We start from the raw sequence: 20,665 nt of genomic DNA, 5'->3' as shown, positions 1-20,665 counted from the left end.
ATCCATTTATCTTTCGATGGACACCGAGGCTCCTTCCACAGTTTGGCTATTGTGGACATTGCTGCTATAAACATCGGGGTGCAGGTGCATGGCGTTTCACTACATCTGTGTCTTTGGGGTAAATCTCCAGCAGGGCAATTGCTGGGTCATAGCGTAGCTCTATTTTTAACTTTGAGGAACCTCCACACAGTTTTTCAGAGTGGCTGCACCAGTTCATATTCCCACCAATAGTGCAAGAGAGTTCCCTTTCTCCACATCCTCTCCAGCATGTGTTGTTTACTGCCTTGTTAATTTGCACCATTCTCACTGATGTGAGGTGATACCTCATTGTGGTTTTGATGTGTATTTCCCTGATGGCAAGTGATGTGGAGCATTTTCTCATGTGCTTGTTGGCCATGTCTATGTCTTCCTCTGTGAGATTTCTGTTCATGTCTTCTGCCTGTTTCGTGATTGGATTGTTTGTTTCTTTGCTGTTGAGTTGAATAAGTTCTTTATAGATCTTGGATAGTAGCCCTTTATCTGATATCTCATTTGCAAATATCTTCTCCCATTCTGTAGGTTGTCTTTTAGTTTTGTTGACTGTTTCTTTGGCTGTGCAGAAGCTTTTTATCTTGATTAAGTCCCAATAATTCATTTTTGCTTTTGTTTCCCTTGCCTTCATAGATGTATCTTGCAAGAAGTTACTGTGGCCAAGTTCAAAAAGGGTGTTGCCTGTGTTCTCCTCTAGGATTTTATGGATTCTTGTCTCACATTTAGATCTTTCACCCATTTTGAGTTTATCTTTGTGTATGGTTTAAGAGAATGGTCTAGTTTCATTCTTCTGCATGTGGCTGTCCAATTTTCCCAGCACCATTTATTGAAGAGACTGTCCTTTATCCAGTGGATAGTCTTTCCTGCTTTGTCAAATATTAGTTGACCATAGAATTGAGGGCCCATTTCTGGGTTCTCTATTCTGTTCCATTGATCTATGTGTCTGTTTTTGTGCCAGTACCACACTGTCTTGATGACCACAGCTTTGTAGTACACTTTTAAATCAGGCATTGTGATGCCCCCGGCTCTGGTTTTCTCTTTCAATATTCCCCTGGATATTCGGGTCTTTTCTGATTCCACAAAAATCTTAAGATGATCTGTTCCAACTCTCTGAAGAAAGTCCACTGTATTTTGATAGGGATTGGACTGAATGTGTAAATTGCCCTGGGTAGCATAGACATTTTCACAATATTAATTCTTTCAATCCATGAGCATGGAATATTTTTCCATCTCTTTGTGTCTTCCTCAATTTCTTTCAGAGGTGTTCGGTAGTTTTTAGGAGATAGATCCTTTATCTCTTTGGTTAAGTTTCTTCCTAGGTATCTTATGCTTTTCGGTGCAATTGTAAATGGGATTGACTCCTTAATTTCTCTTCAGTCTCATTGTTAGTGTATAGAAATGCCACTGATTTCTGGGCATTGATTTTGTATCCTGTCACACTGCCAAATTGCTGTATGAGTTCTAGCAATCTTGGGGTGGAGTCTTGGGTTTTCTATGTACAGTATCATATCATCTGTGAAGAGGGAGAGTTTGACTTCTTCTTCGCCAATTTGAATGCCTTTTATTTCTTTTTGTTGCCTGATTGCTGAGGCTAGGACTTCCAGTACTACGTTGCATAGCAATGGTGAGAGTGGACATTCCTGTTGTATTCCTGATTTTAGGGGAAAGGCTCTCAGTGTTTCCCCATACTGAACCCACCTTGCATCCCAGGGATAAATCCTACTTGGTCATGGTGAATAATCTCCTTAATGTACTATTGGATCCTATTGGCTAGTATCTTGTTGAGAATTTTTGCATCTCTGTTCATCAGGGATATTGGTCTATAATTCTCCTTTTTGGTGGGGTCTTTGTCTGGTTTTGGAATCAAAGTAATGCTGGCCTCATAACGAGTTTGAAAGTATTCCTTCCCTTTCTATCCTTCAAAACAGCTTTAGTAGAATAGGTATTATTTTTTCTTTAAACGTTTGATACAATTCTCCTGGGAAGCCATCTGGCCCTGGACTTTTGTGTCTTGGGAGGTTTTTGATGACTGCTTCAATTTCCTCCGTGGTTATTGGCCTGTTCAGGTTTTCTATTTCTTCCTATTCCAGTTTGGGTAACTTGTGGTTTTCCAGAAATGCATCCATTTCTTCTAGATTGCCTAATTTATTGGCATATAGCTGCTCATAACACGTTTTTAAAATCGTTTGTATTTCCTTGGTATTGGTGGTGATCTCTCCTTTTTCATTCATGATATTATTAATTTGAGTCTTTTTTCTTTTTCATAAGGCTGACTAGGGGGTATATCTATCTTATTAATTCTTTCAGAGACCAACTCATTTGTTGATGTTCTATAGTTCTTCTGGTCTCTATTTCATTGAGTTCTGCTTGAATCTTTATCAATTCTCTTCTCTTGCTTGGTGTAGGTTTTATTTGCTGTTCTTTATCCAGTTCCTTTAGGTGCAAGGTTAGCTTGTGCATTTGAGTTTCTTCCAGTTTTTTGAGGGATTCTTGTATTGCGATGTATTTTCCTTTTAGGACTGCTTTTGCCATATCCCAAAGATTTTGAACAGTTGTATCTTCATTTTCATTAGTTTCCATGAGTCTTTTTAATTCTTCTCTAATATCCTGGGTGATCCATTCATCTTTTAGGAGGATGCTCTTTAACCTCCATGTGTTTGAGTTTCTTCCAAATTTCTTCTTGTGATTGAGTTCTAGTTTGAAAGCATTGTGGCCTGAAAATATGCAGGGCACAATCCCAATCTTGCTATCTGTTGAGACCCGATTTGTGACCCAGTATCTGGTATATTCTGGAGAAAGTAACATGTGCACTTGAGAAGAATGTGTATTCAGTTGCCTTTGCATGGAAAGTTCTGTATATATCTGTGAAATCCATCTGCTCCAGTGTATCATTTAAAGCTCTTGTTTCTTTGGGATGTGTTTAGAATATCTGTCAATTGCAGAAAGTGCCGTGTTGAAGTCTCCTACAGTTAGTGTATTATCATCTAAGTATATCTTTACTTTGGTTATTAATTGATTGATATAATTGGCAGCTCCTACATTAGGGGCATAAATATTCATAATTGTTAGGTCCTCTTGTTGGATAGACCCATTAAGTATGATATAGTATCCCTCTTCCTCTCTTACTACAGTCTTTGGGATAAACTTTATTTGATATGAGGATTGCTACCCCAGCACTCTTTTGAGGACCATTTGAATGATAAATCGTTCTCCACCCTTTCATTTTCAGGCTGGAGGTGTCCTTAGGTCTAAAATGAGTCTCTTGTAGACAGCAAATAAATGGGTCTTGCTTTTTTATCAAGTTTGACTCTCTGCGTCTTTTGATGGGATCATTTAGCCCATTCATGTTTAGAGTAACTATTGAAATACATGTATTGTGATCGTAATACCTATTCAGTCCCTGTGTTTGTGGATTATTTCTTTGGGCCCCTCTTTCTTTCACAGGGTCCCCCTTAATATTTCTTGCAGAGCTGGTTTGGAGGTCACATATTCTTTCAGTTTCTGCCTATCTTGGAAGCTCTTTATCTCCTTCTATTCTGAATGAGAGCCTTGCTGCATAAAGTATTCTTGGCTGCATGTTCTTCTCATTTAGGACCCTGAATATATCCTGCCAGCCCTTTCTGGCCTGCCAGGTCTCTCTGGAGAGGTCTGCTGTTAATCAAATATTTCTCCCCATATAAGTTAGGGATCTCTGGTCTCTTGCTGCTTTAAGGATTTTATCTTTATCTTTGGAATTTGCAAGTTTCACTATTAAATGTTGAGGTGTTGAATGGTTTTTGTTGAATTTAGGGGGGGATCTCTCTATCCTGGATCTGAATGTTTGTTTCCCTCCCCAAGTTAGGGAAGTTCTCAGCTATGATTTGTTCAAATATGCTTTCTTTTTCTCTGTCCTTTTCAGCACTCTCTGGAACCCCAATTATACATAGAGTTTTCCTTCTGAGGCTATCATTTATTTCCCTTAACCTTTCCTCATGGTCTCTTGTTTTTCTTTTTCCTCAGCTTTCTCCCTAGCCATCAACTTGTCTTCTATGTCACTCAGACTTCTACCTCATTAACCCTCTTTGTTAGGACCTCCAGTTTGGATTGCATCTCAATTAATTGATTTTTAATTTAGGCCTGATTAGATCTAAATTCTGCAGTCATGAAGTCTCTTGAATCCTTTATGCTTTTTTCCAGACCCACCAGTAGCTTTATAATTGTGTTTCTGAATTGGCTTTCTGACATCGAATTGTAATCCAAATTCTGTAACTCTTACAGTAAGTACTGTTTCTGATTCTTTCTTTTGTGGTGAGTTTTTCTTTCTAGTTATTTTGCTCGGTGCTGAGTGGCTGTATGAGTGGGCTGAGTCAAGAATATCAACCACGACCTGAGTAAATTTCACCCTAGATGATTCTGTTGAGGTCAGAGACCGGAAATTGAAGACAAAGATGAGAATTAAATAAAACAAAAGGACCACTAAAGTGGAAAACAAATTTCCAAACAACGTAATAAAAAAATAAAAGGCCAAGAATCCCCAAAAAGAGAAAAAAAAAAAGAAAAAGGAAAAAAAGGGGGGGGGGACTGGGAGATGGTGGTGAAGTTGTAGTAGAGGGAGAGTGTAGTCTATCTGAGGGGTTCTAGGGGTAATCCTCTGGTTTCTGAATATTTTAAGTTCTGTATGTTAGAAGATGCTCAGTCCCAAATTTATATAAACCAAAATACTTGTAGAAAGCCCCAACATTGACCACTGAAACATAAGTGAGATAAAAGAGAGGGCGCAGAATGGAATGAGGAATCTCACGGAATGAACCAGCATGATATCCCACTTGGTTCTGGGTGCATTCTGGTAGTGTTTTAGAAGGTATTACCTTCTGCCATTGTAGAACAAAATGAGGCAGAGAAAACAAAAAACACAAAACAAAACAAAAAAAGTATCTTGTATATCTCCCAAAATTAAATTGAGTATGTTGAAGGGAATCTAGAAGTGGAAAATATATTTAAGACCTATAATTGTAGAAATATGAAAGTCAAAAAGGAAGAAACTTAAAAATGAAGAGCTAGTAAAATATAGTAGTTAAGGTGGGAAAAGAGAAAAAAATCGGAAATTTATAGTCTGATATAAAAAGGAGTTGTACTGGAAAAAGGAAGAAAAAAAATAGGAGAGGTATCCTCTGGTTCTATATACTGTAAATCCCTCGACTTCCCCTGGAGCTTTCCAGTGCTGCTCGGTCAAGCACATGCCCTCCCCTGTCCTTCCAGCTGGCCTTCTGGGGTAGGGGCTGCTGTGCTGATTCTCAGGTGTGTGCACCTGGGGGAGCTGCCCCCACCCCACCAGGTGCCGGACTCAGGTGAGCTGTTTACCTGGTGAGGCCCCTGTTCCCTGGCAGCCCCACTCCGTCCCAGGCACAGGGTGACACCAGGAGGAACAACCCCACTGGCGGCGGCCAGCTCTCCAGCCCTGGAGTTGGCTCCCGCAGTAACTACCGCAGCTCCCAGTGGGCACTGGCCTAGATGCTCCCGGGGTGGGGGGCGCTGACCTGGACGGCTCGGGGGCGCCCTGTGGCAAGACCGACCTCGCTGTCCTGTGCCCTCCGTGCCTCCGCCCATTTTGGGGACCACAGGATCCTGGGCTGTGTCCCCCGGCGCCCTGGGATCCGTGGCCTGCGCCGCTGGAATTGCACCCCCCGGGGCCGGGCTCCCGAAGGCATCAGGGTGCAGCCCCCTCTGCCCGGAGCCCCCGCCTGACCCACCGGCTTCTCCCGAGGCCCCGCCGGGTGCTCCAGCCCTTTACCGAGATCCCCGGGTGTGTGGGGCGCTCCCCCCGGGGCCCTCCTCTGCCAGTGACCCTGGGATCCTGGAGGCTCCGCTGCCCTCCTGCGGCTCTGCCCGGGTTCCCTGCTGAGCGCCTCTCCCTCCGGAAGGATCCGGTGCGGATTCTCAAAGTTCCTGCTTCTCCCGGGGGCTCTCCTGTCCCGAGGCTCTCGTCGCCTCCTCGTAGGGGCCCCTCCCCCACTTGATTCTTTTTTTATTTTTATTTTTCTCTACCTTCCTACCTTGTTAGAAGCGAAAACCCTTCTCTCTGTAGCGTTCAAGCTGTTCTCTCTTTAAATATCAAGTTGAATTCATAGGTTTTCAGGAGGGTTTGAAAATTATATAGGTGAATTGGTGGGGCCAGGTGAGCTGACTCCTCTTCCATCCTCCCCCTTAATTAATCACTGTTAACTCTTCTAAGTAACCAAATAGTCAATGTTGAAAGAAAGGAGTAAGTTGTGGGCTTCTGTGGACACACATGTCAAGATACTTCAGCAATTTTATTATCTTAGTAACTTGATGAATTTCCTCTATTTGAAATTCTAATAAACTGGGCAGCCTGGGTGGCTCAGTGGTTTAGCACCACCTTCAGCCCAGGACGTGATCCTGGAGACCCGGGATCGAGTCCCACGTCGGGCTCCCTGCATGGAGCCTGCTTCTCCCTTTGCTTGTCTCTGTGCCCCCCCACCATGTCTCACGAATAAATGAATAAATCTTTTAAAAATTCTAATAAACTTATAATCATTTAATGGAGTCTGTGCATTCTCTTGTATTTTTATTTTCCTTGCTCAACTTACTCATTTTTTCTTTATAAAATAGATGTTATAAAGTCCATTGTTGATTGTGCAGTGTTTTGGACACAAAAATTTGTGGGCTAATACAACTTTAAATATCTTTAAGTGAATCCCTTAATCTTAGATAGGCTTAATTGTTGTGCCCGAGATTGCCAATACGAGAAACCACCGAGGAGCCGACACCGATGCAAACACACGAGGGTTTATTTACAAGCTCAAGCTTGGGTCCAAGTATACCCGACACAGCGGAGCAGGGACTTGGACCCGGACACTAAGAGGCGTAGCAGCTTTATAGGGACCAGTGGCCAACGGGATAGTAGAAAGTTGCACAGTCATGTCGGTCCACACACAGGTGGCCGGTTGAATTACATTTTACCCTAAAGTATCCATTTGAACTGGCCTATCACTGAGCCGATTTCCAATTAGGGTGTGCCCTGGTGGGGCAGCTCCCTAAGCAGTAAGCAGGTCATGCAGCATAAAATGGAGTCAGTCCTGCTCTGCTTGTCCAGGGGTAGGGGATTTTTGTTAAATTTCCTGGGTCCCACATTAATGAGTTTGGGTACTTCATTTGTCTAACACACACATATGCATCAGAAAATACAATATTTTAAAAATCCTTACAAGATCCTTTTATTAAGATTCCTCACCTGGGTAAAACAAGAGAATTGGAACACACATATATAGACAGATGCTTAAACACACTAATATACATGCACACATGCACACATATATTGTCATGATTTCTACTCGGTAGTCAAAATGCATGGGTCAAGTCCAATGGGTGGAGGTGGAAGTAGCACCCTTTATTAAATTACACTTATTTGTCCACTATAAGCATTTTTGTTTGTTCTTTGCTGGGCCCCTGGGGCCAGTGAATTTGGGGGTCCTAGTGTTCAAGCAAGGAGGGTTCTCACCAGGTAACACAGTTATAGTTCCCATGAATCAGGAGCTAGAACTGCTCCTCTGTATATAATACCAGGCTTTTTTTTTTTTTTTTTTTTTTCTTGCCACCGAACCATTGGTGGAGAATAGTGTCATCATTTTAGCAGGGGAAATAGATCCCAATTATCAGAGAGAAATTGGATTGCTCTTCTATGGTGGGGGCAAAGAAGACAATATCTGGGATCCAGGGAATTTGCTGGATGGACTTTTGATATTTCCTTTCACAATAGTCCTGGCTAATAGAAAAATATGATAGCCTAATAAAGACAAGACTGCTGACTCACTTCCCACAGGAATAAAGTTTGTGGAGTAGAAGGAAGTTAATTATAAACGAACCAGGTACAGAAAGAACAACTCAAGCAACTATGATTTATGCTACTTAGTTGCTATTTTTTTTCACTTTTTCCTTTTCCTTTCTTTGAAGAACCCCCATTTTGACTAGCATATAAGTTTTGGGGTGGGAATGTGACTTGAGTTGACATCACTCTATTTTACAGCGGAGTCCAGTAGGACTTCAGACATTCCCTGTGCTGGGGACACATTTCACCTGGACAGAAGGCCAGAAGGATGCTGAGAGGGAAGAGGGGTTGAGTTTGATATGTAATTTCACTGTCTCCTCAAGACCCACTTTCTAATCTTTTTCTGCTCCAGGCAACTAAATCATAAGGCTTAACTTCATGGCCCTTTGTGTCCTTCACCTTCTGGTTGGGTTTGACCAAGGCTGCCGATCAGCAGGAGGGAGAAGAATGAGATATAAGCTTTTAAATTTTGTGGCTCAGGGCAGCCCGGTGGCGCAGAGGTTTAGCACTGCCTGCAGCCCAGGGCATGATCCTGGAGACCCTGGATCGAGTCCCACGTCAGGCTCCCTGCATGGAGCCTGCTTCTCCCTCTGCCTGTGTCTCTGTGTCTCTCTCATGAATAAATAAATAAAATCTTTAAAAAAAAATAAATTTTGTGGCTCAAGTTGCCTCCGACTGGCTTCTTTGACTAAAGTTCAATGTTGTATGCCAAATAGCCTCCTCTGCATGATCCCTTCTAAGCCTGTAGGTCATTGCCTTTACTCTGGATTAGTTCACTAGTACCTCTGGTTTTCCTACAGCCTCTACACATGTTCTTAGCCCTTCTCAAATTATCCTAGCTTGCCTGGTCATCTGCTTTTAGTTAAGAACTGCACCGATATGGTCCCTTTATAGCCCTTGTCAGTAAAAAGAACCTAGGCCATGAATAAGAGTTTGAAGTGGAGAAGAAATTATGAATTGTGGCGTGGGGCTTTTAGAAGGAGAGGGAGAGCTAGGGATTAAGAATATAGGGAGTCATTGTGAATCTCTTCTTTTTTTTTTCTTCCAAATATATTCTCCCATTCAGTAAGTTGCCTTTTCTTTCTTGTCTTATTATACTCTTAAAAAAATTAAGGGGATTCCTGGGTGGCGCAGCGGTTTAGCACCTGCCTTTGGCCCAGGGTGCAATCCTGGAGACCCGGGATCGAATCCCACGTCGGGCTCCCGGTGCATGGAGCCTGCTTCTCCCTCTGCCTATGTCTCTGCCTCTCTCTCTTTCTCTCTCTCTCTCTGTGACTATCATAAATAAATAAAATTTTTTTAAAAATTAAGATATAATTGATACGTGACATTAGTTTCAGGTATACTACATAATGATTCAATCTTCGTATATATTGTAAAATAATCACCACAATAAATCTAGTTAACCTCCATCAACAAACACATATAGTTACAATTTTCTTTTGTGATGGGACTTTCAAGATCAACTCTCTTAGCAACTTCCAAATTTACAAAAAGTATTGTTAACTATAGTCCCCATGCTACACATTATACCTCCAGGACTTATTTTTCTTATAGCTGGATCTCTTCTTGTATAGCTGGCCTATTCTATGGCTCTCTTGTCAAAATAGTGTCAGCTTGTTCTCCTTCAAATTTTTATAGTTCCAGGGATCCCTGGGTGGCGCAGCGGTTTGGCGCCTGCCTTTGGCCCAGGGCGCGATCCTGGAGATCCGGGATCGAATCCCACATCAGGCTCCCGGTGCATGGAGCCTGCTTCTCCCTCTGCCTGTGTCTCTGCCTCTCTCTCTCTCACTGTGTGCCTATCATGAATAAAAATTAAAAAAAAAAAAAAAAAAGATTTAAAAAAAAAAAAAAAAACAAATTTTTATAGTTCCTGATTTAGCCTGAAATCAGGACCAGCTCTCTAATTTATGGGATTCACTGAAAATGAAAATGCAGAGATACTTATTAAACAATTCTTAATCATTGCAAGAGGGCAATAGCAAAGACATAAACCAAATACAGGGCCCCTCAGAGTGCTTCTGTGCTCCTGCAGTTTGCATGCATGTGGAATGGGCCCTCCCCAAAATCCAAGGATATAGGAAAGAGAAACCACCAATTTTAAACAATATAAGCAAGACCAAGGTACCAGGATGAAAAGTCTTAAGTAAAATGCGTATTTTGCCATAATACTTGAAGGCAGAGAGAGATGCTATTGTTCAAAGTTTTTATTCCTTTCTGGGACTCTTTTTGAGAAAGTAGATGCATTAGGAAGGGACGAAATAAACTCAGAGGTTGGGGCCTTTGAGTCACTAAGGCAGCGATTCTCAGTGCTGGCTGCTAATTAGAATGTCCTGGGAAGCTTTAAACACAGCCCAATTAAGACAGAAGGGGTGCCCTCACTGCACCCCTTCTGTCTTAATTGGGCTGTCCGGGGACCAACGTAGCTTTAACAGCTTTCAAGGTGATACTAATCTGTAGACTGGTCTGTGAACTCATCCTGTAATTTTTTTCCCTCGCAGTGGAAAATTGTTGGGAGTCTCAGTCACTTTTAAAGAGAAGTTGACACTTTGCTTTTCATTCTTATGGAAAAAGGTAAAGAACCAAATTAATAAAGCAAGGAGTTCTCTAGAGGACTAGGAAAATATAAGTGAAGTTGGAAAGATGTGGCCTCTCTTTGAGCCTGAGGTTGACTTTTCTTTAAGTTTAGCTTCAAATGGTGTTTTCATGTCAAATTACCATGTGGGTATAAATAAGTGCTTCATTAATAGACAAAATGGTATTTTAGTTATAAATATTTTTTCTAGATAAAGCATTTCTTTGATTATCCAGTGATTTTCAAAACATGGTGCAGAGACTCTTTCAAGGGTTCTGTAAGTCAAAACTATTTTCATGGGATTTCTAAGATGTTGTCTTTCCATTCTCATTCATTCATGTGTGTGCAATGGAGTTGATACAACAGGGTTAGTACAGAAGCAGAGAATCTATTCGTTTTCTATTAAGTCAGAAGTAAAGGAATCATTTACCATTGTTTAAAAATAAACAACTATTTAATTATTTAAATATTCATATAATTGTAAATGTTTAATAATGAAAAAATAAACAACTGATAAAATCAAGTATAATTTCTAATTATACTAGGTATAGGTATAATGTACATAAAAGTTGAATTCTTCAATAATTTTCTTCACAGTTGTTTACTTTTGCCTGTTCTTTAAATTTTTTTCCATCAAGATAAGTGCACTCCTTAAATCCTCTTCACCTATGTCGCCCATCATTTCTCCACCCACCTTCCTTCTGGTAACCATCAGTGGGTTCTCTACAGTTACGGGTCCGTTTCTTGGTTTGCCTCTCTCTCTTTTTCCCCCATTGCTCATTTTGTTTCCTAAATTCCATGTATGAGTGAAATAATATGGTATTTGTCTTTCTCTGACTTATTTTGCTTAGCATTGTACTCTCTATCAACCATGTCATTGCAGATGGCAAGATTTTAATCTTTTTGATGGCTGAATAATATGCCACTGTATACATATACCACCTCTTCTTTATCCATTTATCTATCTAGTGCTTCAACAATTTTTAAGAACAAGGCAACTCTGAGACCAAGAAATTGGAGAACCAATTCCAATTACACCATGCCAGTTTTTCTTTTTTCTTTTTTCTTTTTCTTTTTTTTTTTTTTTTTAGTTTTTATTTATTTATGATAGTCACAGAGAGAGAGAGAGAGAGGCAGAGACACAGGCAGAGGGAGAAGCAGGCTCCATGCACCGGGAGCCCGATGTGGGATTCAATCCCAGGTCTCCAGGATGGCGCCCTGGGCCAAAGGCAGGCGCCAAACCGCTGCGCCACCCAGGGATCCCTCTTTTTTCTTTTTTTTTAAAGCTTTTTTTTTTTTTTAATTTTTATTTATTTATGATAGTCACACACAGAGAGAGAGAGGCAGAGACATAGGCAGAGGGAGAAGCAGGCTCCATGCACCGGGAGCCCAACGTGGGATTCAATCCCGGGTCTCCAGGATCGTGCCCTGGGCCAAAGGCAGGTGCTAAACCACTGCGCCACCCAGGGATCCCCATGCCAGTTTTTCACTGGAAAAGAATATTTTAACTTGCTTTTGGCCTCACGTATGAAAACCTCTACCATCTGTGAACCACAGGCTTACGAGTCTGTAAGACAATAAATATTGGCTAAATCTTTCACTTATTCATTCAACACATTTTTATTGATTGTTAAGCCAGATACTGTGCTAGTTCCTGGGAATAAAGCAGAGATGAAAACAGTCGCTTTTGTCAGGTTTGCAGCTAGTCTCTCCCAGGCTGTAGCTTGCCTCTTAATTCTTTAAACAGTGTCTCTCACAGATCAAAGTTTTTAATCTTGAAAAAAATCTAATTTATTAATTTTCCCTTTATAGATTGTGCTTTAAGTTTGTATTTAAGAACACTTTCCTAACCCAATGACATGAAGATCTTTTTGTTTTTTATTTTTTTTCTAAAGGTTTACAGTTTTATGTTTCACATTTAGATCTAGGATTCATTTGAGTTAATTTTTACTTAAAGACCTGTAGATATCCAGTTATTCCAGCATTGTTTGTTGAAAAGATTGTTCTTTAGCTGCTGAATTGACTTTCCGCCATTGAAAAAAATCAATTGTATTTGTGTGAGTTGATTTCTAGTTTCTCTAGTTAGTCCCACTTATTTATCTGTGCATCTATCCTTTCACCAATACAATACCGTTTTGAGTTCTGTAGCTCTACAGTAAACCATGGAATCAAGTTGTATAATCCATTTTTCATTTTCAAAATGGTTTTGGATTCGAATTCTTTTGCTTTTATATGTTAATTGTAGAATCAGCTTTAAGTACCTACAGAAAATCTTGCTGAGGTTTTGGCTGGCAAATCATTAAGTCTGTAGATCAATACAGGGATAACTGGTATTTTAACAATATTGAGTCTTCCAATGTATGAATATGGAACAATCTTCTTTAATGTAGGTCTTCGATTTTTTCATCAGTGTTTTATAGTTTTCAGCATATAGATCTCACACATGTTTAAACTTGCAACTGTGTATCTCATTTTTGATAGTTGTAAATTATATTTTTAAAAATTTCTTTTTCAAATTGTTCATTGATGATACGTGATTGTTATTTGTAAATTGATTTTTTATACTGTGAAAATTCAGTTATATAGCTTTTTTGTAGCTTTTTGGGGATTTTTCTATGTACACAAGCATGTCATCCATAAATAGAGACAATTTTATTTTTTTCTTTTAATTTGTATTGCTTTTATTTTTTTTAATTTCTGAATGCTGTTTTTTGCTGGATATAGGATTCTGGGTTAACAGTTCTTTCCTTCCAAAACTGTTGTTCAAATGTGCCTGGGTGGCTGTCAGTTAAGCATCCAATTCTTGATTTTGGCTCAGGTTGTAACATCTCAGGGGGGTGAGATTGAGTCCTGTGTTAGGCTCTGAGCTCAGTGCAGAAAGTGCAGAATCTACTTGAGATTCTCTCTCTCCCTCTGGCACTCCTCCCCCCACTTCCTCTCTCTCTCTCTAAAAACAAATAAAATCTCAAAAATGTATGTATATACTGGTGTTCCATGTTGTGAGAGACAGAAAAATAGACCTTCAAAGATGTTCATGTTCTAATACCTGGAACCTGGGGATAGCTTACCTTATTTAGAACCTTGCAACTTAATTATAATTAAGTGAAGGACTTTGAGATGGAGAGAAAAATCCTGAGTTATTAGGGTGGGGTGGAGCAAGGCTTCATTTAATCCTTTAAAAGCAGAGAACCTTTTCAGCTATTGTCAGAGGGAGGAATAACTGGATGATGGTCAGGGAGATGTTGTGTTTGAAAATGGTGGAAAGGTGTCACGAAAACAAAGAACATGGGCAGTCTCTAGAAGCTGGGAGAGGTAAGGAACTTGATTCTGTCCTTGAGCCTCCAGAAAAGAATGCAGCCTTACAGATGCTTTCATTTTAGTCTCATGAGACCCACATTAGACTTCTAACTACAAAACTCTAAGGTAAGAAATGTATGTTTTTTAAAGCTACTAAATTTATGGTAATTTGTTATAGCAGGAGTAGAAAAGGAACATAAAGGAACACAACTGTTCCCTGGTTTCCGTTTATGGTTTTGTTGAGAAGTCTTCAGTTACCTGAATTATTCCTTTTTATGTAATGTGTTATTTTCTCCATTTTCTGGTAGTTTTGGTTTTTAGCAGTTTTGTTATGAAATGTTTGGATAGGGTTTTCTTTGAGTTTTCCCACTTGGGGTTTTGCTGAACTACTTAAGCTTATAAAATTATGTTTGCTCTGGATTTGAAGTATTTTAAGAAAAACTGGAAAATGCAATGGGGTTAAATAGGTTGAAAACTTTTTTCCCCCCAAGGTTGTTTATACTGTGCTGTGTCCCATGTATTTTCATTTAGTTTTGGAATCAGCTTAGCAATATATACAGTGAAATCAGCTGGAGTATCAAGAAGGATTGTGTTGAATCTGTAGGCCAACCCATCCAACAATATTGTTTTCTGATGTCTTCCCCTTTGTTGAGGTCTTTTCTAATTTTTTCCGGAAGTGTTTTGTAGTTTTCAGAGTGTGAGCTTTGTATTTTTTTGTTAAATTTTTCTTTTGTGTTCTTGAGACTATTTAAGTGGAATTTAAAAAATATTTCTATTTGTTTACTTGTTACTCTAGAAAAACAGTGGATTTTAATATGTTGATTTTTGTTTTAAGATTTTATTTATTCATGAGAGGCACAGAAAGAGAGGCAGAGACAAAGGCCGAGGGAGAAGCAGGCTCCCTCTGGGGAGACCAATACGGGACTCGATCCCAGAGCCCCAGGATCACGACCTGAGCCAAAGCAGGCACTCAACTACTGAGCCACCCAAGTCTCCCATAATATGTTGGTCATACAATACTGAAAACTTGAACTCCCTTATTCTAATAGGTTTTTGTTTGTTTTAGCAGATTCCTTAGAATCTTCTATTAACATGATCTATTACATGAGCTGATTTTTGGATATTGAGCCTATTTTGCATTCCTGGGATAAATCCTATGTGGTCATGATGTATAATAATTTTCTTGATATGTTGCTAGATTTATGATATTTTGCTAAGGATTTTTGCATTTATATTCATAAAAGATCTGTAGTTTCTCTACTGGTAATGTGTAAAGCCTGAAAACAACCCCCAGGGAGCTATAAGGTACTAGACTATCTCTCTGCCTTAGGCTGAAAGGAGAAAACCTGGAGATCCAGCCTAAATTAAGAAAACCTGGAGATCCAAGGGTTACAGTTAGAAGCAGATCAGGTGACCTTCTCCCAAAAGTGGTTGGAGGAACTATTGGTAGTATATGGAGTTCTCCAATATTATCTCCAAACTTTGCTTTCTTGCCAGGGGAGAGCTGAATTCTTCTTGGTTCCAGGAGACAGGGAAGTCTGGAGACTTTCTTGAGTAAGGAGGAGGTGGTTAGTGATATCCAGGCCCACATAATCCCTGTCTCCCTTCGTGGGAGACATGAGCCTGCTTTAACCCATCAAATGCTCCATGCTCCACAGCAGATTGACTAACTATCCTGGTTTGTTCTGTACTGAAGAAGTTCCCAGGACACAGGACATTAGGTGTTAAAAAGTGGGAGAGGCCTAGACAAACTGGGACAAGTTGGTCAGCCTACTTCAAAGTGACCTTCTCCTAGTGAAAATATTCTCTCTTGACTTGCCTAGCCATACAAGAAGAAAAAAGCAGTGCTATTGGAATGACCCACACATAGGAATACATGATTGGTAATATGGAAATCTAGGGTTTCTCATATTGAGGTCTGGGAGTTAGCATAACATGTTTTCACAATTCTCTGGAAATAATATTTTTATTTCAAATACAATAAAGTTAAATATAAGATTTTTTTTCTTTGAGAACCTGAGAATGTCTACTTTAAAAGAGGATATTGCATAAAAATTTCAATGCTTGAAATTTTGGCTGTTCAACCAAGTAGCACTGCTTTGGTTTTCAGGTTCTAATAAGTAAAAGGCAAAATCAGACTTAACAGTAAATACCAAGTAGAGGCCAAATGTCTTTCTGACAGGTTGTTCCAGTCCTTTAGGTACTAGCAGGTACCTAAGAGAGGCATCTCTCTTAGATTAGGTAAGACAATTGTGAAAATTGAATTATAGCAAAGCACAAAGTAGTGAGGAATGAAGAACTCATTTTTGCACATGCCATAGCAGTTAGTAGCATAGGTTGTGACTCCTGGATTAGTTTCAGCAAAAATATCATCAGTTATGTTAAATTACTGCCTAATTGTTTTTATTGGCTTAGTAACTTCTTGAGTTTTAACTTGATTTTATTGTTGAACAAGAGCAATGGCTATAATTAGTTTATATTAAGATTTTTCTGTATATCCAAGTAACATACTAAAGTCAATAGTGAGAGTCTAAGTATATGTAATATGTTTTCTTTTTAAACTGGCTATATAAGGTAATATGTACACTCTGGTGAGACACTTGACAAATCTTTGGTTATCTTGTGAAGCCTCTTTTTGGGGGGCAGACTTATTAGGAAACCAAGTCTTTTTCTTATATTAAGCTGGTAGAATGTAGGCATGGATAGCCAGGTGCCATCTTGCTTGCCATGTAGATTGAGCCTGTCTATCAAGCTATGGTTATCTTTAATGTTTTTAGTGAATATTTTTAGACACATAGTAGGTTTGCATTTCCAGGTTTCTTTGTGGTTGATGGCATCCTGTTACTTTATCTGCACAATAAATCATGAAAGAAAATAATGTATCACTTCTGGGTGAAGATTTAATTACTGATATAAGTCTCCCCAGAGTGCTTTCCCTTTAGCACAGCACTCAACAACATTAGAAATGGTGCTTGTTTATAGAAGTCTGAATTATCTGAGTTGTTACTGTGATCAGGGTCCCCCTGTTGGATCCAATGGGTATATAAGCAAATACTCTTCAGTTTTAAGTCAGATTTTGGGGTTGTCATTTCACCATGATCTAATCTATCCTGATAAACCTAAAAGTATGTAAATTCTGTATCAGCTAAACATTTGCTTATTCTTAGAACTATTGTATGGGTGAAGTACTGAGGCAAATATTGGTAATGTTTCTGTATTTTTATCAGCTCTTTAATTTTCATATTTAATATACATAGAAGGGTTAGTGATCAACTGTTCTACATATTCCTAAAAGATTTGTCATTGACTCCATTGTCTTTTCTAAAACTAAATACAACAGAAGAAATAAACTTCCTTCCAAACTTGCTTTTGGCTTAAAGTCTGAATGAAAAAGTTATGTGCTTTAGTGTTAACATTCTAAATGAGAAATAACTCAGAGACCAAGACTGTACAATCTTCCAAGCTCTTCTCTTATGTTGAAATCATAAGTTATATTGATTTATAAGCTGTATACATCTACTTTCTTCAGGGACTCTTTCCCCTTGCAGCAGCAGAATGTCAAGGAAACACTAAGTTTCTGTTGCTTATTAACCAAAGGCCTAAGAAAACAAATTGCCCTACTGAAATATTTAAGAACAATACTAGGGTAATATGTTCACGTTCATTTTTCTGCAACTGGAAGTTTCAGCAGAGAAATGAGAGTATAACATAAAATTTCTAATGTGAGTTAGAAAATCAAGATGCAAATTTACGAAGGAGAGAAATGAAGAGACCGTTTCAGCTGTCAGGTAAGTTCACTTGAAAAGGGTGATAAAAGAATTGATTTGGTGGAGATCTTTAGGATTTGGCAAAAAGAGTTTCTTAGGTGTAAGGTGTGCAGTGATTCTTGGCCTCGACCTTAGGGGTTTGGGAGCATGATAGTGGAAGGTACTTCATCAGGACTGTAGAGATTGTGACAGGATGTTTCTGAGTTACAGGCACAGAGACCTAGAGACTGATAACTAGCTGCTTTGCCAGAGGAGTTGCTGTGCTTGGGTTTGGATTGGTATGTGCTTCCAGAATTTGTCTGGGTAAAGGGTGAATGAATTTTACCTGTGGATTAGAGAATGGCCACATGGGAGAACCAGCCCAGAAGGGTTTGAAATCCAGCCAAAAAGGTCTCTTAGAAGTTCTATGGACTCTGTAAAGAGAGTGTGTGTGGTGCATGGTTAAAAATCAATGGGCTAAGTGGGAGCAGTAGGGAAAATTGATCTTTTGGATCTTGGGAAAGAAAAACAAAATGTTCTGATTTGGGAAATCTCTGAAGAAGGCACAAAATCACTTAAGAGCAAAGGAATTAACTTTGAACATCTGCCAGGCTCAGAATGTGAAATGTGGCCAATTGAGTAAGAACTTTGCTATTTCTCTTTCCTTTCCCACTGCTTGTATCCTCATGGTTTCAGGAACAGTGACTAAGGTATTTTTCTGCAGGAAATCTACCTCTAGAAGGGCTAGCTCAGGGAGACATTACGATTATGGTAAGTGGTTAGACATTTTTAGATGTAGGATTAAAATAATGCTTGGGACTCAAAGTGGCCTATGCTCTTACCTTCTCTAGGAGCAAACAGGGGCGAATGATTCCTTCAGCAGGTTTAAAGAGAGGGTAGACTAACTCCTATGAGCACACACCTGTGGGATATGTTTGTTCAACTTGCTATGTTTATTAAGGCTTCTATCTGAATAGAGAACACAGCCTTTCTGGTCTCCAAATAATACTTTTCATGAGGTTATTCTAAGTTGCAAAGTTGCACTCATTTTTTTTTTTTTTACATATTTTAAATTCATAGTGTATTTAATGATTTTTTTTGTTCTTTCAAAAATTATTTCCATAATATTAATAATACATTTTACAATTGCTTATGTTCTAGAACTTAGGAGATACATGATTTAAAAAGAGTATGGAATTTTGCAAAATAGTTTACATAATTTTATATTAAATATTGGAGGAGCAAGCTACTGGGGACTAAAATGGTCATTCAAATTTATGCAGTTCTAATCTAAGGAAACTATCTTTTTAAAAAACTAGGATTTTGATCTTGGGTTTTCCACATACTAATAACCATAGCCTTTTTTTGAAAGGTGAAATCATTAAGAATCCTGTTTTCAAGAAAAATGGCTGAGCAGGTAACTTAAAACAGTAAGTTGTATGTGAATTACAAAATTATGATCTGAAATATTATCTTTTAATATGTCAAGACTCATTTTATTCTGTTTAAATATGATATGAAGGATATGTGGGTTTCTTTTACATGAGAAAAGATGTGCTGATATCTAGGTTTTATTTACTTATTTAGATTTTATTTATTTGAGAGACAGAGATAGCAAGAGAGAGCACGAGTGGGGAGGAGAGTGTGAAGCAGGCTCCTCACTGGGCAGGGAGCCTGATGCCAAGCTTGATATCCAGGACCCTGGGATCATGACCTGAGCCACCCAGGTGCCGCTTGGTTGTTGTTTTAAACCATGTAAGTGGCTTAAGAGAATCTTGAGTTCAAATGCTAATCTCTCAAGTTCCAGTCCTGTGTATGTGAGTTTTCCCACTTTGAGATGAGCATACACTAGATGTATCAGAAAAACATAACAATCATTACTGGAAAAACTTAAATCCACACTGACTGCTCATATCAATTGTAAGATCAATTTCCCTTCTAGCTATGTAAAAATATTATTCAGAATCTGGAGCATAGAATTACTTTAGGCTGTAAGATATAAATAACCAATGAATTACCACATTTGTTGAATCCTACTATTGTCAAGGAAATTTTTGGGATAGAGAAGAATATACAAAGTTTAAGACCCAACTTCTAGTGTCAAGGAAATGAAAGTTTTATTTCAAGAACTTTATCTGTGGAAAACTAACATGCATGTGGGACATGCTAAGAGGCCAAGGAGAGGCACAGATGGTAAATGCTAAGGATTCTATCCCCTTCACACAGATTAAATACTATACAGAATGGAAGGATTTCTAAATTATTATTTTTAGCCTTGAGTTCATTTTCATGTTTTTCATATTTTCAACTACCTTTTAGACCTTTCATCTGATCTCTTTATCATTGTGATGTCCTTCCAATTCTCATTGTTGCCAAAACTATGAATCTCAAAGTTGTCTTATAATGCTTGTTTGACTTTACCCAACTATCTCATGGGATTATCACAGAAACCTGATGGTTCTTGATCCAATATACCTTTAAAAGCCAGTGCTTTATTTCATTTTATGCTTCAGTGTGGGTCCAGGCTGCCATCAACTTGTGTCTTGGTTTTAGCAATAACCTTTTTCTGTTTTCTAAGTTTATGTTTACTATGACTTGCCTTTCCATTCTTTTACAGTATCTATGAAAGGCAGAGTTTTTAAATGTTGATAAATTGGATTTCACTTTTCTGTTTCTTGCTTTGTGTATTCTAAGAAATATTTGCTTAACTCCTATTTGGCTGCTGTCCACCTCCCCCCCCCCCCCCCGATGTCTTATATTTTACTCCATACATTTAGGTTTACAATCTATTTCTTGTTAACTCTTGCATATATTTGAGGGAAGGTCAAAGTTCATTTTAAAATACCTTAACATATGACATTAGATTGGTTTCAGGTATACAATATACTGATTTGGAATGTGTATACATTGTGAAATCATTACCACAGTAAGTTTTGTTAACCTCTATCACCTCACATAATTGACAATTTCTTATGATAACATTTAAGATTACTCTTTCAGCTATCTTCAAATATGTTATACAGTATTATTGACTATAGTCACCATGCTGTACATTATATCCCCATTGCTTATTTTATAACTGGAAGTTTATACCCTTTGATCATCTTTACCTGTTCACTCATCCCTCCACCCCTTACTCTGGCAACCACCAATATGTTCTATGAATCTGTGGCTTTGGGTTTTTTGCTTTGT

Source organism: Canis aureus, chromosome 22 (assembly GCF_053574225.1).
Source record: "Canis aureus isolate CA01 chromosome 22, VMU_Caureus_v.1.0, whole genome shotgun sequence".
Taxonomy (NCBI): Eukaryota; Metazoa; Chordata; class Mammalia; order Carnivora; family Canidae; genus Canis; species Canis aureus.
The sequence above is the reverse complement of the archived record's forward strand: the minus strand, read 5'-3'. Positions refer to the sequence as shown.